This window comes from Silene latifolia, chromosome 9 (genome assembly GCF_048544455.1).
Source record: "Silene latifolia isolate original U9 population chromosome 9, ASM4854445v1, whole genome shotgun sequence".
NCBI lineage: Eukaryota > Viridiplantae > Streptophyta > Magnoliopsida > Caryophyllales > Caryophyllaceae > Silene > Silene latifolia.
Genome location: NC_133534.1, coordinates 14,672,257 through 14,687,584, shown reverse-complemented (window position 1 = coordinate 14,687,584; position 15,328 = coordinate 14,672,257). Strand labels below are relative to the sequence as shown.

The 15,328-nt window shown below is 36.8% G+C and overlaps 1 pseudogene; it reads left to right on the top strand.

Moving 5' to 3' along the window:
* Positions 1 to 1,753: 1,753 nt before the first annotated feature.
* LOC141603278 (small nucleolar RNA R71) lies at positions 1,754 to 1,853 on the top strand (annotated as a pseudogene).
* The last annotated feature ends 13,475 nt before the right edge of the window (positions 1,854 to 15,328 follow it).

Genomic DNA, 15,328 nt, shown 5'->3' with positions numbered 1-15,328 from the left:
GGAGTTCCGATTTCTTCCTTTCATCTTTTCGGCTATAATGATCAATCATGAAACATGGCTCATGCAAACGAGGAGCTCTCATGGTCTTGTCAAGATTAAAAGTTATGCTTTCATCTCCCACTTCTAGAGTGAGCTCTTCATGTTTCACATCAATCACCGCACCGGCGGTGTGTAGAAAAGGTCTTCATAGGATGACTGGAATGTTGGAATCTTCCTCCATATCAACAATGACAAAGTCCACCGGGATGAAAAACTTCCCAATTCGCACGGGGACATCTTCCCATATCCCTAATGGTGTCTTCGTCGATCTATCGGCCATTTGAAGTGTGATGTTGGTGCATTTAAGCTCTCCCATTCCCAACCTTTTACTCACCGAGTACGGCATGACACTCACACTAGCCCCTAGATCACATAAGGCTTTGTTGATCGTCGTGTCGCCAATGGTACACGGTATTGAGAAGCTTCCCGGATCCTTTAACTTTGGAGGTGAACTCCCTTGAAGTATTGCACTACTCACCTTAGTGAAGGCGATAGTCTCAAGTTTCCGGATCGACTTCTTCTTTGTGAGGATATCTTTCATGTACTTTGCATAGGCCGGAACGTGGTTGATTAATTCCGTGAAAGGAATTGAGACTTCTAAATTCTTCACAATTTCCATGAACTTTTCAAGTTGATCATCAAATTTGGGCTTGGCTTGACGACTTGGAAAAGGAAGTCTAATCACAATGGGCTCTTTCTCTTTGGCCTTGTCTTCATTTTTCTTTGAACTTTCTTCTTTTGATGATTCTCCATCTTTGGAGTTTTGCACAATTTCTTCCTTTTCACTAGCTTCCACAACTTCATCCTCAACTTGCTTCTTCGATGCTTCATACCTTGTACCACTTCTCAAGTGAATGGCACTAACCGTTTCATGTCTAGGGGATTACTTTGAGGTGGTAATTGCCCCTTTTGTCTTTGTGAGCTTGAAGATGCTAGTTGAGTCAATTGTGTTTCCAACATCTTGGTGTGAGCTAGAATGTTGTTGATGGTGGTTTCTTTTGCTTGGCTATCTTTTTGCATTTGGGTGAAAAATTCTTGTTGATTCTTTTGCATTTGGAGGACCGCTTTTTGGACATCAAAGCCTTGGTCATTTTGGTGATTGTATGGATTTTGATTTTGGTAACCTTGGTTTTGATTGTAAAAGGGTCTTTGATTTTGGTTTCTCATGGGTGGTGGAGTGTATGTTGTTTGAGGGTTTTGAACATTTTGGCTTTTGTATGAGAGATTTGGATGGAACTTGGTGTTTTCATTGTAAAAATTTGAATAAGGGGTACCACTTTTGTAAGCTTGGAAAACATTAACTTGTTCGGTTGTTCCCCTACACTCACTTGGGTCATGACCCAAAGTTCCACAATTCTCACATATCCCACTTGGGATTGATGAGGATGCCGTCATGGCATTGACATGATGCTTCGATGATTTTGAGTTTTCCTCAAGTCTAGCCATAGCTTGTTCAAACTTCAAGTTGATTGTGTCAATGTGAGCACTAAGTTGAGCACCCAATTGAGTAACGGAGTCCACTTCATGCTTTCCTCCTCTAGTAGCCTTGCGAGGTCTACTATATTGTGAATTATGGACCGCCATTTCCTCAATCTTGTTCCATGTTTGATTGTCATCAACTTCGGTGAACATTCCATTTGATCCCATATTGAGAATGTTCCTAGAATCTTCATATAAACCATTCCAAAATTGTTGCACCAAAAACCATTCGCTAAGTCCATGGTGAGGACATGAGCGACAAATACCTTTGAACCGCTCCCAAGCTTCATACAAAGACTCTTCATCCCTTTGCTTAAAACCCGTAATTTGAGCATGCTTCTTAGCATGTTGGTCTTTTCCGGTGGGTAGAATTTTTTGTAGAAAGCTAGAGCCAACTTCTTCCAAGAATCTATTCCAAGGGTGGCCTTATCAAGGCCCTTCAACCATTGCTTTGCGGTGCCGATTAAGGAAAAAGGAAATAAGACCCATCTAATTTGGTCTTGAGTCACTCCCGTTTGAGAGATAGCATCACAATAATCGCAAAAGGTTTCCATATGAGAATGAAGGTCCTCACTAGGCATTCCCCCGAATTAGCTCCTCTCAACTAGTTGGATGAAGGCGGACTTGGCAATAAAATTACCGGTGAGATGTTGCGGTGTAGGAGTACCATTTGGTAGATTCTCCTCGGCGGGTACGGAGTGTGACGAGAATTTTGGCATTGTAGGTGGATTTTGTAGGGTATTGTGTAATGGGTTTTCTTCTCCTTCTATTGCGAAAGGATTGACAAACTCACTAGTGGGTTGAACAACTTCACCAACACCTCTCAAATTCCTCCTAACAAGTCTCCTATTGTTCGTCAAGGTTCTTTCGATTTCACGGTCAAAAGGTAACAAATCACTTTGTAACCTTCTAGACATGCAAAATATCAAACAACTCAAAAACAATTAGAACAAGCCTTGAGGATTTTTACTTCCTCAAGGCGAAGAAAGACACAACTAATAACAAAAAGGAAATCTAAATCAAACAAACACCGTCCCCGGCAATGGCGCCATTTTTTATCAGTCCGTTTAGTATTCACAAATAAATAGATGTGGTCGTTGGTCACGGTCGAATCAAAACACAATTTATAGCTTAACAAGCAACTCTACAATTAGTAAAGAGGCAAGTAAAGGTCGGATCCCAAGGAACGGGAGTTGAAATGAGATTTCTATTGTAACTAGTGGTGTCTAAGGGGTGTCACAAATTGGATTGATGTAGAAGGTTACTAAACTAGAATAACAATGAAAATAAACAAGCAAGATGAATTAAAGGGGTGTAAACAATTGATTAAAGGCACTAGGTTGTCATGGGATCATAGGGGAATCATGGGATATGATCATACAAACATGTTCTCAAATTATAAGCAAGCAATTATTGTTGTGATGGATTGAGTTGGGTTATATCTTACAATCCTAGGAAAGTTTGGGTCCCGGAGCCGAATCGATTAGATTGTACAACACCTACAAGTCGACTTAATCTTCCCTACTCAACAACATGCATGGTCTAGTGAGACTCGAGTTGGGTTATGTCTTACAAGTCTCATTGAAAAGATAGGAGATGATAGTAAATGCAAGGATTCATAGGCTTAGCATTTCATCAAATATAACATGTGCATGAGTTGAGATCAAAACAAGCAAGCAAATAAGATATGAAAGCATATTAATTTAAGCATGAATCATTCCCCATGTTGGTTTCCCTAATCACCCATTAACCCTAGCTAAGAGACTACTCACTCATTATCATGTTGATCATGCTAGCAAGGTTGTCAATCATACCAACAATATGAAACATGATGAATAAGTGAAAGTAATTAACAATAATTAAAAAGGGATTAAGAGATTATACCTACTAATGATTCCAATAATAAAGCAAGAATAATAGAAGTACTTGAATGCTAGATTGAGAGGTTGTCAATCTCCCAATAATAACCCAAATAATCTTCAATTACCCAAAATAAAGGATGAACAAAAGAGAGATTAAAGAACTAAAACTTGGATTAAAACTTGATTAATACTTGATTACAATATTGAAGAGAGATTTGATTGATATTAACTACACTAATTATTGATAAGAAGAACATGCTCCTCTAATTAGACTAATGGGGTATTTATAGTGAAAATTAGGGAGGATGCATTAGGGTTAACTAAGGGCTAAACTAGTAATTACACTTTTTAAGTAGAGCAAGGAGAAGCCGGTATTTTTGGAGAGAAGGGCTTCTCTTTTCGTAGCTTGAAGAAGACAACCCGCGCTGTGAAGGAATCCGGGCGGATTAAGGTCGGGACGGCCGGATTTGGGCGATGGAATCCGAGCGGATTCTGGGAATCCGGCGGATTGTTGAGGGGGAATCCGAGCGGATTCCAGCTGGGACGCTCGGATTGTGGATAGGCGGGACGGGCGGATTGCGACAATCCGCTCGGATTGTCGATCGCGTGATACTTCTTCTTTTTCTTCCCTTTTCTTCATAAATTCCTTGGGGATTTCCTTGGGGACTCAAGGATCCTTTCTCAACATTGCTCTTCTACTATGATATGTACAAAGGCCTTCTAATCTTGTCTCTCCTTGATACTTGGTCATTGAATTTGATCAATTTAGTCTTGATTTGCCATGAAAATGCAAGATTCTTACTCCTTTCCTACCAAGGGATCAAAATCTCAAAGAATATGCAAAACAAAGAACTAAAGATAAGAAATGACCCAAATAAGCACTAAAAAGCATGGAAACAAGAGTAATTCGGGGGCTAAATATGCGCCAATTATGGTCACATCACCAGGACTCACGGTCCAATGTGGCACTTGGCATTGGGTCGTCAGCACGGCCAGCCATTTTGTTATTAACAGTTTAAGTGATCGTGATCTACACTGAAAAAGAAAGGAAAAACAAAACGAAATAAGCAACTCATCGAGGTGATTTTAGTCTATTTAAAATAGATTTTAACGTGTAGACTCTTGCACTTGCATAATTGATCTCCCTCAAGAATAATACAAGTGATCCCAAGACTCAATTTCCGTAAATTGATAAGCCAACTGTTTAGCTAGTTCTTCCGTAAGAACTCTTGGTCGATAGATTTCCGTAAATCCTATCTATAGTCCACCATAATCACAGGATCGTACGAGTGACCATAGTGTTGAGATAAAATAAGTCAATCAGTTCCAACTTACCCGACGTAGAAGGGGTCATATTATGCCTACCAACGAAGAAGGGATTCATTGGAGTTTGACCTATAAAAACTATTCTCAATTTTTTTTTTGGTTATACGAGGAAGATCCCATCAACTTAGTTTTAATTCATTTTAAGTGAACGAAAAACTAGCATTGCGTGAATGAATTGACTTAGGTGATGGCTTAATTAAAAACATGTGATATCTGTATATAAAAGAAAACTAACGCGTGACCTCTATATGAGTCAGTTTTCATGCAATTATTAGGTGGTTTGGTTTTAGGCGGAATATGATTCAATCTATCGTTACGATAAAATAAATAAAAGAATGCAAAACGTAAATAAAAATCCCTAGTGTGGCCTATCCTAGTAAAAAGAACATAATACAACTTTGGAATCCACCGTTGGACCCGAGAAGCTTGTCTTGATGTTCCATCCTTTTCCATGCAGCGGGAGTGAGCATCCGGTCTCCAACTTTGGTCTTCTCAAAATTACAATTAAAATTTACAAAATATAAACCTATTTACATTCTAAATAAAAACTGTAATTACAAGGAAAAAACCAAAACGGAGATACAAGATCTCAAAATACAACCAAGACCGTGTTCCATCATTACGGTAACACGTTCTACTAAGGCCACACTAAGTTACAACCGTTTGTAAAAATAAATACGTAATTAAAAGCATTCAAGGCATTCAAAATAACGATTAATAAAATGCATCAACTAAAACTAAATTTAATTCATGACATAATTCCGTAATTATGTTAAATTTATCCAAACCACCGTTTTAATGATTAAAATTATGTGACAAAACCGCTTCTATCAACTTAATTTTAATCCATTACAATCCGTTATTTTAAATTCGCTTTAAAATAACTATCTGGTACGTGAGTGAACCGTTTCACTATCAAGCGAGTGTACTATATCCGTATAAAGTACAAATTATGGCCAAAAGAAAATTTAAAACAAAAGGAATAAAATTTCAACGCTGCCAATGATGAAATGTCCTCGATCGAGGAAGAAAAGGGCTCGATCGACTGAGGCTGCCATTCGATCGAGAGGATTGCCAAACAGGAAGTGCTCGATCGACTAAACTAGGGGTCGATCGAGGACTTATATTAGCAAACCTGTTCGATCGAGCACGAGGACTTCTCGATCGAACAGATGGGGTTTTAAAACAGGTCGATCGAGTATAACATGTACTCGATCGAGCAAAAACAAGTCAGAAAAGCTCTCGATCGATTAGAAATCCACTCGATCGAGACCAAAACAGTTCTGAAAATTAAAAAACCCTCGTGAAAACATTTGTCAAAACAAAACCAATGGTGATTTTGATCTAATACGTATAAAATCAAAACAACAATTTGACAAAACCTTAACATATTGCTATAATTTTCGTATAAAATAACAATATGCATAAAACAGATCGAAAACAAACACGAAACAGCCGTGAAACATATGAGGCCGCACGGTTTTCGAGACAATAAAAATCGTTTCAAAACGTTTTTATGAAAATCACAAAGAAAAATATACGTGGCCTCGCTCTGATACCACTTGTAAGGAAATATCCGTAAAATTCCCTTAAATTTTAGGACTATAACGTATCTTTAATATGTGATTATCGTCGTAAAACATAAATACAAGAGAAACGATAAGGAATAAAGAATCAACCTCGGGTCCTTGAGAATTCGGCCTAAGATCAGATATCAACAGAGATTTCCTCCTAATCGTTGCACCCAAGACCGTCTGAGACTATGCCCCTTGTGCTAGAAATGCTCTCTAATTGACTTGCAATATTGAGAGAGCTATTGTGAGTTTTCTTGATGTGAGATCTAGGATTTTCAGAGGAAAATACTCTCAAACCCCTAATTTTTGTTTCAAATGAGACTATTAGGTCACAAAAGAGAGGAGCTCTCCTTTTGTGTGTTTCGGCCAAACCGTGGGTTTGCATGGGGAAGTGGGCTTTCACTTCCTCTTTATTTTAACTCGTGGTCCGATGCTAAAATGTATATGACGGGATTTTTATTATAAATCGTCATCGGTTATCGGTTATTAAAATATCGTCTATAAACATGAATTAGTCGATATAATAATACATGTCCGACAATGACAATATTGTATAATTAATTTATTCAATATACATTAATCAAATATAATCGTTTATATTTAATTTACGAATTAACTGTTTAATTCGCCTTAGCCATTATTATTTAATCCGTATTAAATAAAATATCTCAACATCGCGTTTGACTAATTATTAGTCAATAACTCCGACTAACTGCTTAGTCAAATTAGGCATCAACATGACTGTATTTTCATACCATCACATCTCTCAAACATATCCTATAGGTGTGACTTTTAGGGATCAGTTGATCACCGCCATCAGTATGACAATAACGTCAAACTTATCTAGCAAGCCAACCGTTATTGATAAACGTGGACCAACTGATAATAATACAAAAGTATGCCCTTTGATCCTTTTAGAGATTTAAATGTTATTGCACTAACTGTAGAGGACACCAGCCCCAACATTTTAGGCGTTATTTGGGTTTCTTGATTTTCAGGTGAAAAGATGTCGTCTACGAATGTTTTGAATGTTGAAAAGTTCACTGGGAGAAATAGTTTTGGGCTGTGGCAGTTAAAGATGAGGGCTTTGCTTAGACAGCAAGGCGTCTGGTCTGTTATCTCAAAGGCAAAGTCAGCAGGTAGTTCGTCTGGTGCAGAAAAGAAAGCAAAGACAGATGCAGAGGTGGTCTTGGAGGAGAAGGCTCATTCTTTAATTCTGTTATGTTTATCTGATGATGTTATGGTTGAGGTTGCCGATGAGAAAACTGCTATAGGTTTGTGGTTGAAGTTGGAATCTTTGTATATGACAAAGACTCTAACCAACAAGTTGCTTCTTAAGCAGCGTTTGTTTGGTCTTCGTATGCAAGAAGGTACGTCTCTCAAGGACCATCTAGACCATCTTAACTCTATCACTAGTAGAAAACACCCCTACGGTGGCGGTCGAAAATGACCTTTTATGGCGGTTTTTAAAGGTTTTGGGTGCGTCGTTTATCACGGGGTCGTATATACTTTTGCGGCGGTTGTACAACGCCACTATAGCTAGTTTACGATGTGTCGGTTTTCCAAACAAAACCGCCATTATAACCTTATATAAAACGACGGTTTTTAGACAACAACCGCCGTTATAACTCATCTACAGTGGCGGTTATTGTTTGAAAACCGCCACGTTAGATATTTCAATAATGGTAGTGCACCGCTACATTTCCTCTATAACAGCGGTTGTTTTTACACAACCATTGTAAAAGGTAAAAATAACGTCGGTTGTGATTACAGAACCGCCACTAAAGTTACTTATGACGTCGGTTGTATAGCAAAGAACCGTCATTAAATAAATCACTATTTTCGAAATATTTAAATTTTTGACGTCGTTTCTAAAAGAACCGTCGTTTAAAAAATTGTATTTTTTTTAATAATAATTTTCTACTGCAATTTCGGCAGCACCTCCCCCTAAATTTGATAAATCCAAATATTATACGAACAAAATGAAACCTGTCAATAGAAATGTAACCACATTTATATTATTTGCAACAACACAAGTCCAACAAACTTACAAGAATCTTGCATTACATGCATCGAACATAAAATCAACATCTATCATTCTTACCAAAGATAAATCCAATATAATGTATGAATAACGTACACGCCTTACTTGAAAAACTAATCTAGAAGTTGTCTAAAAATTTGGTAGCCCACTCTTCTTTGATCTCATAAATATCAGCACTTGACATGGTTGATTGCTCCATATGGTATAGTTAATAAATAGGTCAATTAGTAACAATATAAATATACAACTACATAAATAAACAATACCAAGAACGGAAATAAGATATACCTTCACAAATTCTTCTTCTTTAACCCTCGAAAGGTAAAAAGTTATGTTATACATCCATTTCATGACATAATAACCACACTCGTAATCCTTTGGTTGTTGAGGGCACTAAAATTTATAGAAAAAATATGATATTAATTATGTAACATATAAAATGTAATTATAATTTAAAGTTAGTCATTAGAATATAAAATGAGTTCATATTTCACATACCAAGATATCGTCTTTTATTATGAGTTTATTATTCTTTCTATTGAAATTACGCCTTCCGCCATGAGCGCAATGTATGAACCAAGCGTTGTGCAGTCTTTTTTTATCTCCAATCTCTTTGGATTTTTTCGATCCGAATCCAAAATATAAATAGTGTTTAACCCCAAGCATGTAACGATCAACATCCAATGGTTGCTGCACATATAGGTTCATTGTTAGAATTACTACTAATAAGCCATATATTAATAAATTAATAAATTAAAAACAAATATTTAAGGAAGGCTTATGTGCAAAGGCGATGGGAAAATTTGAACATCCAATGGCTGGATTATACACCTTCCTCTAATGTAAGTTCGCATGTAACTACAACTTTATCAAGCTGCTCATAACTGGCTGAGGTGTGAGGTTAAAGGTACTGACAACCTGAAACGGATTCAGAAGAAGAGATGGTCCAGAGTAAAGAAACAGGTGGCCAGGGCTTTGAATTTGGCTATCTGGTACAACATCTGGATTCAGAGGAATGAAGCACGATTGAATGCAAAAGCTCCTCAGGATTGACTGTGTAGTTAGGAATATTCAGAATTTGCTAAAAAATCGTTTTCAATATGAGCTATGTAATGGGTTAATGAGTAGAGATAGGCAATGGTTAAGTAGTGTCCAATTGTTAGGAAATTAAAATTGCCTATTATCTCGCACAAATCCGTAAGTCTGTATCTTTGGTTTTAATTATTAATAAAACTTACCTCTTAGCAAGAAAAAAAAATTAAAAACAAATAAAATTATTACCTCTCATGAAATGCGCCAATGATATAATTCTTTTTTTCTTGACTTTTCCAAACATGAGCAATATAATCTTCACATTGTCGCCCCCTATGTATATATTCACAAAGTTTCACCGGACACATGTATCCAACTACGTTTGTCGGTTCTCCTTCTTTGCTTTCAGTAACACTTTGATATAGGAAACTACATCGATTATATTAGTAAACGAAGAATGAGTGAACAAAGAATGATACATAACGACCAGGTAAAAAAAGTCAGAGCATACGAAATTATAATACAAGGTTTTACATATAATACATACCTTCCCCAAATTTGAAGCATAACAACATTTAGCCATTTATTTCTCAACATCTCCCTAATCTCGATAACCGTCAAAAAGCTCCTTGCGCTACCTTCTTGGTAATTATAAACGGACTCATCTATCACCATCTCGATTGTAGCATTTTTGGATAAGGAACACAACTTCTCTTCTAAAGAACGACCAGAATAACCTAATTCCTCAACCTCTTCCACGCTTAGAGGTCTAACATCATATTCTTCTTCAACACATGACGCCTCAGTATTACCTTTTACCATAGCCTTTTCAACGGAGTTATCATTTAAAATAAAAACAAGTCAAACTGAGCTCATCCATGATATAGTAATTAATTAGTAAGGAATGATGATACTTACTTGCTTTTGAACTTTATTAGCGGACTCCCCCACATCTTTGGAGTTGTGTTTCCTCTTGGACTTTCGAGTCTTATAATTGACCTTAATAACCCGAAAAAAAACATGGACAACGTAGAATTAACTCATTAGTATGTACATTAATAATAGAGGGATTATCATAAACCTATTTCTTACATTTGTAGTTTTACAAAGGCTTGTTCTACAAATTGCAAGTTTTAGGACAATTGAATGACCTTACACAATTGAATGGATATGTCATAGCCACATATCACTTTTAGTTTTAGGACCTGATGGCACTATAAATTGCAAGTGAGCTCATCCATGATATAGTAATTACCTCATTTTCATCTAATAAAACCAATGATTTGGGCCATTGAGCAAAGCTACCCTGTGCATCTCCGACCATTGTGAATCCAGTCCATGGCAACGGAAGTGGTACATCCCCTCGTATGATTTTATCGATGAAAACATGAGCGTTCTCCATGGTTAATAGTTTGTTGTGTACCATTTTACCCTCTACCCATGGGAAAACCAATCCTTCAGCAACAATGGTGAACTCCTCGTTCACATGTACAACAAGCCAACAACAAACTGATTCCTACAATCATTAACAGACAGATTTCGAAGGTTAGCTGCAAGTTAGTAACCTGCAAATTTTATATGAGAACGGTTGGTTTTAAATTGTCAACTCTTGTGAAACCACTTGGAGGTTTGAGTCAAAACACAAACTATTCTAAAATAAGTTGAAAAACAAACATAAGCAACTGGTTTAGACAGAAGCAACATCATCAAGCAGCCTGACCAGGTGGTGATATTACCTTTAATTCAACAAAGGGGTCAATTTGGTGAGTAGTAATTTGATGAGTAGACTGACTGCGTGCTTGGATCACTTTGATGCGTTGATGGATCCGTAAATGAACGTTCAGTATTAACTATATCTAGTTGAGACTTTTTTCCCATCATTTCCGCCCATTTCTTCTCCATCATCACGCTCAACTCATCAAAGGTTTGTCTTTTAAACTCCTCCCTTGCTTCCCTCTTTGCCTTCTCAATTATCAATTGAATTTCATCTTCAGAAAATTTCTTTCTATTAGTACTTCGGCTTGATGGTTTTCCAAAAAACTTCTGGAGACCAACAAAACCTCCGACTCCTCTTGTTCTGCCATTGTGTTCCGGGTTTCCTAATGCTTTGGCCAATGCATCTTCAAATCTTGTAGGAACAAACTCTCCTTTTTGCTCTTTTTCCTTCCAATGTTTCTAAGAATATAGTATAAAGAGTTAATTAGGACCATGACATGCAATTAAATATAAGTTTCAGTGAAAGTACCAGGTTAACTTGCTTGTGTGTGTTAGCTAATTATTTACCAATGACCAATGGAGCATAGAATGATACTAAATTAATGAACAATAAAGTTTACTTACGTATTCTTCTATCACGTTCTGTGTGTGAGGTAGAGGAGCATTAGATGATGGGGTGTGTGCTTTAATCCATAAATAATCCCGATCATTGATGCGTTTAGTTACTAAACTAACTGATTCTTTGACAAGATTGGGATCAACATTATCATTATCCAATTTCTTCTGCTTAAGTTCTTGCGAAAGTTCTTCTTTAAACCATTTTTCTCTCCTTGCAGCATATCCGGCTCTTCCCAAAAAATGTGGATGTTTGTTATGTCTCTGGGAGGCTCGAGCCTTGGCACTTTTTTCCTACAATTTGGTCACATATAATTTGGTGTCACTACACAAATTACTTTTGTAAACAAGATACAGGCCAGCACTATTGAAATTGAGAGACTAGATGCAATGAACTATTAGCCATGGTGATTTGGAGGGGATGAGAAAACAAATACATGACTCTGCAAATATGAAACAAGCGCATCTCCAGGAAAATTACAGCCACTGCCCATTCAATTTTGCTTACAAGAAAGAAGGCCAATACATAATAATGATCCTAAATACCTGAATAGAGACTCCTCCACAAAAATAAATGCTAGGTGCTGTTCAGCTCACGAAAACTATCACGGTAGACTAAATGAATCAAATACTCAACATGTGGAGGTAAAGCAAGCTAAAGAGTCAAAACAGCTGAAGACGTCAAAACAGCTGAAAACTATCACCATGATAGGTCTGCATGATTCACCTCAGCAAAGAGAACTCAATGGTCACAAAGGCACTATGTGCTGATGCAGTATAAAGATGTTTCTGGAGGATGCCTCTTCAAGATAAGAAGAGAGCAATAGTTTGTTTGGTACAAGTCATGAACCACATATAGAGTTGAAGTACTTAAATAATGTCATAATCCTCCAACAACTAGGCATCTAAGTTCCGATTCAATATCGACAACTGACAGATCCCCCTTCCATACTCAACATGTGGAGGAATGCTTGTCAGACAGGTTTTGAAAGAAATGCTGGTACTGTATGTACAAAATTTTGCACTACAGCAACTAGATAGTAGATACCATAATCCTTAAAAAAAAAATGAAACTATAGCAACTACAAAATTTTGCACTACAGCAACTAGATAGTCGACTGAACAAGCCAAGATATACATACTCCAGTCCAACTAATAGGAAATGTATTGTATTTTACTCCCCAAGTATTTCTTTGTAAATATAGAAACAACTGACCAAAGCTTTCCTCAGTCACTTTCCCCATCAACCCAAGGTTGCTAGCCAGCCTAAGGTTGCTAAACAGATTGAGGATCAGACTTTAATGCTATGAGGTTCCATCCAAGGTTGCTAAGCAGCCTAAGGTTGCTGTTTTTCCTTTTTATTTGGTTCATTTATTTCAGTCCTTACCAAAACACTAAATTACTTTAGTATTACATTATAAATCATACTCACCAAGAAGCTCTTATCCATGCGTTGCTTTTTAAATTCTTCCCAAACATCTGCCGTGATTTGATCATATTTACCAACAGGAGTATCCCCGACCACTTTTCCATCCTTATGTTTCATGGTCTTGGTAATGTAAGTGCGTGTTAACGTACACCTGAATTCTTTGAATGCTTTTGACATCATCTTTAGAACATGCTCTTTATTCGTGTCATCTTTAATCTTCCAAGTGATCTCAACGAAAAAATAAAAACAATATCCAAATGATAATATTCCATATACAAAGCTCAGAATTTAAATAAACATTCAAGTTGTTAAATTTGTTCTTTATACCTTTGCTTCTTGCCAAATTGTTTCTTTTTCGGCCAGTGGTACCTTTCTCCAATCATTGTATGTGATCTTGATATTTCGAACTAAAACTCCGATGTCAGTGACAAATGGCGCCTGGTATTGCCCCACTGGCTGACCAAACTCATTAAAGTCAATACATAGATCATCTGGATTTAGTTCTTTTAAGTGCTTTCCGGTAGTGACGCCTCTCGTCTTTTGCTCCGAACGAGAGTTATTGATCTCATTTTCACTCATCTCATTTTCAGTCATCTCGTTTTCACTCATGTCGAGTACCTGAAATAAATAAAGGTTGGTGTTAGAGCATATCATAAGGCAAAAATAGACAAAGCTCTGAAGAAGATGAAGGTTCAACTCATACTATCAAGACTTGAGTGCTGAAATTAAGAGTGACATCAGGCCCAAATTTTCTTTTTCTATATTTTTTAACCTCTTAATAATATCAGACAATCAGATTATAGTTCATCTCATTTTTAAATTATGGTTGTTTGAGTTTCAGGTTCAGAATCCTTCTATCCAAACAAGGCCCAAGTCTCCGGAGTACGAAGTTATAAAACAATTAATGCTCTGTCTGAATTAACTTAGTATCTTCACATTTAAATCTTGGGCACCTGTTGTGTTGTCTGTCTAATAGATTGCAGGGCCTCTGTTTCTAAGTCCTAACACTGTGAAATGAGTTTCCAGGGCCTCTCTTATGGGATCAATCCCCTATTTTGTGAAATGAGTACTTCAGTTGGACTGTGCTATCTAATTCAGGAAGATGGCTCTGTGAAATGAGTTTCCAGGTTAATGATTTTTTAATATATAACTATAAACTCACCATACATGTTCTGTGGCAGGTGTGTCTTTGTTTGCTGCTTTTGGATTTCTTCTTTATGGAGGAAGGTGAGAACAAACAATTTATTTAATCTGTTTTTGTAACCAAGATTAATGAACTGTCTGATTCTCACAGTCTATACTTTTCTTGAATATATTGCATAGTGGGCTTTTATTTGTAGTTAGTGGTTAGCTGTGTTAGTATACTAGTTGGCTATTTCCCCCAAATTTATGCAGTTGTGTTCATATTACCCATTTGGAGTGTCAGAGCTTCTGCCGCCACTTTCAAACTTTGAAAGACATTATGTAGATAGTGAGGGCTAGTTGCTGACAGAGTTATTTTTGATAGTGAGGAGGATATAGGGGAAGAGGAGCTATCAAGTGAAGCTGTCTTGTAAGCAGAATCTGATAATCTAATCGCATCTCCAAACGGCCATAATTTATTTTAATCACACTCCTTAATCTCCCTATTTTTATACTACATCACCAGTCACCACCTTCATACACACACACACACACACTCAAATCTAATCTCACCCTCACTCGGCAGTCCGCACTCGAATAACTGTATCAGAGTGTTTTTACGTGAAGATATTATATTATTAGTCTAATTTAAAGTCAGGGACATTTGCATTGAGAAAATGGGCAGTGTGTAGGGGTGGATATAGGATACATTGTATAGAGGATATTGACTTGGTAAGAAAACTCATGTAATCCTATTTATTGGAAATATATGAGAAATAACCTTCTTGCAAAAGAAAATGAAAAAAAAAGGTATTCCGTCGAGATTTCTAAACATATATAATGTACCAAACATTATTGATAAAATGAATATCTAATCTTTTAAAAAGAAAAACAACTATTTTGGGTTATCAAACCATATTCCCTCGTCATGATCTTCACGTAAATAAGTTTCATCACGTATTACTTGCACATTTTGATAGTTTGTAGAAATAGGAGAAGGTTCATCAAATTGTTCGTACTCTTCTTCATCAACAACACCATCCACCCCGAGAATGCGTCTTTTACCATAAAGGACAACTGAACGGTTATT